We start from the raw sequence: 2256 nt of genomic DNA on the forward strand, positions 1-2256 counted from the left end.
CCTGCTGAGCAACCTGCTTGCCTTAGGAAAATCAGATAGGAGCCAAGTCCTCCATCCTTATAAGACCATCTGTTTTCAGGCCCACAGCTGCTGCCCTTACAATTGCAACCCAACACAACTGGAATGATTTATTCATCTCCAGGTAACATTTGTGCACCAGGCTTCCAGCTAAGTACAGTATCAGCTTTACACTTAATGAGGCATCTAGCACAGGTGGCGAGCTGCACCAGAAAGGATGCTTCTGGCTTAGAAATGGCTTATGGACAGGTGGAGGTAAGCTGTTAGTCCCGAGAATATAGCCAGAGGAAGAGCAGAGTGAACACTGGGCAATAAGGGAAATTTTCTTGTCCAGCAGCGTCTTGACTGTATACCCTGTATTTCTGGAATTTCAAGATAATGTAACTCATCTTTTAAGTTATATGTACCACTGCTGAGTTAGGTGAGAAAATTAATATCAAGAGAAGGGAAGGGACTTAGTTTAAGCTGCATAGCAGTTTGGCACAGCTAAGACTAAACTTGGGTAGTATTCCAATTCCTGGTCCAGTGCTTACCTCCACATATTTTGTTGTGCAGTGAAACACAAATGTTTCTTTATTTTTATTTTTCTTATATGTAGAATGAGGATAATTAACACTTGTTCGGAATTGTTTTGAGGATTAAATGAGATAAATTATATGAAAGCTGCTTAGGTTATTTTTAATCAGAAAGAACTAAATAAATGTTCATCTCTTCTTCAGTTCAGTTGAGCAAACACTGATTAAGCATCTATCTTGTGTCAGCTCAATTTCTAGGCTTTTTACTTAACTTATCTTATTTACCATTTATGTTTCTTTCTCTCCTCATTATATTGAGGGTCTATTTGGTATAATAATACTTTTCTTCCGTGACAAAATCTTTTCATAGTCAAATCTCCATAACCAAACACAGTTGGTGCTAACAAGTGATGCGTACTTTTAGAAAAATCTAGAGTGTTGGAGTCTAGTATGAACCTGTGGTGATACCTAGTATGAATCTATGGACCAGTGTAGCTAGTGTTAGTCTATGACTCTTGGCTTCTGCCCCATCCACAAGATGAGTTGAGGATTCTCAGTTTGGAGGGGAAATCATAACTATGACAGCACTCTGTTACTTCAGAGAATGTAGTTTCTCTTTTGGAATATTTGGTTTTAGTAAATTGCTTCCTTTTCACCTTCCTTCATCTAGGTTTTAGGCTCTTGGATAAGCCATCTGCTTCTCAAATCCAGTTTTCCTTTACCACCAAGGGCTTGCAGGCAGTTGTTCAGATGGAGAATAAAAGCTTTCTTCAGTTCCTGGTGGTTTTATAAGAGTGGGAAGGCCTCAGGGAGAGAGATTGCATCTGCTTAATGGAATTCATTTGTGATGTGTGCCTGACTATGCAGTATTTTATTTCCCAGGAACTCTGCTGGGACTGGCTGAGGAGGAGATACAGTTTTGGAATGGAGTTCTATCAACATGGGTTTTGGCTATTTCTGTCCTTGCCAATATCAGTTAGGGCTCCAAAGAGCTTTTTGGGAATGCTGCTGCTACTGCTTTTTTGTGTGTGCCTGCATCTATTGTCCAAGTCTTTCATTTTCACTTTGTTTTCCCAGGTTGTTGTTCTGTTCAGTGAGTGATTTCATATAGTGCAGTTCAACAGACTGAGTTAAGTGAACATTCAGAAATGAATAAAATAAGGGAAACATAGTATGGAGTCATGGAAAAGCATTGGTAAACCCATAGACATGTGTCTTGAAGTCTCAACTTTGACTTATACTGGCTTTGTGATCTTGAGTAAATCATTTAATCTCTTTGAGCCATAGTTTCTTTATCTTTAAAAATAGGAATATAAATGTCTACCATGTGGTGAGGATTAAATGAAAAACTATGGAAAACCAAGATGGCAGCATAGGTAAACACCGGAGATTGCTGCCTCGCACAACCACTTCGAAAATACAACTAAAAGACAAAATGGACATCATCCAGAACCACAGGAAGGCTGGCTGAGTGGAAATTCTACAACTAGAAGGGAAGAGAAAAGCATACTGAGACTCAGAGAGGTGCAGTGTGGAAGTAAAATACAGAGGTATAAAGGCGCATGTGGAGAGGGTTGGCAGCTGAGGACACGGTTGTCTTTTTCAATCGGGAGAGAGTCTCAAGCTCTGAGCTCCAGTTCCGGGCCAGCCTCTGGGGATCCAGACTCATATAGGAGAAACTGGAATGTCTGACATCGGTCAGTACCCGAGGGCAGCTTTCTCT

General features: G+C 40.3%; 1 protein-coding gene across 5 annotated transcripts in view; it reads left to right on the plus strand.

The window, feature by feature from the left end:
• The window catches only part of FAM168A (family with sequence similarity 168 member A), a 158545-nt gene that overhangs the window by 62524 nt on the left and 93765 nt on the right, over positions 1–2256 (plus strand). The window contains exon 1 of one of the 5 annotated variants that reach the window (XM_006777951.2): positions 1615–1663. The exons of the other annotated variants lie outside the window; for them this stretch is intronic. The gene's annotated coding sequence lies outside the window, so the exon portion shown is untranslated. Of the gene's footprint in view, positions 1–1614; positions 1664–2256 lie in introns of those variants that run through there. 5 annotated transcript variants of the gene reach the window in all.

Source organism: Myotis davidii, unplaced genomic scaffold, assembly GCF_000327345.1.
Source record: "Myotis davidii unplaced genomic scaffold, ASM32734v1 scaffold169, whole genome shotgun sequence".
Lineage (NCBI taxonomy): Eukaryota > Metazoa > Chordata > Mammalia > Chiroptera > Vespertilionidae > Myotis > Myotis davidii.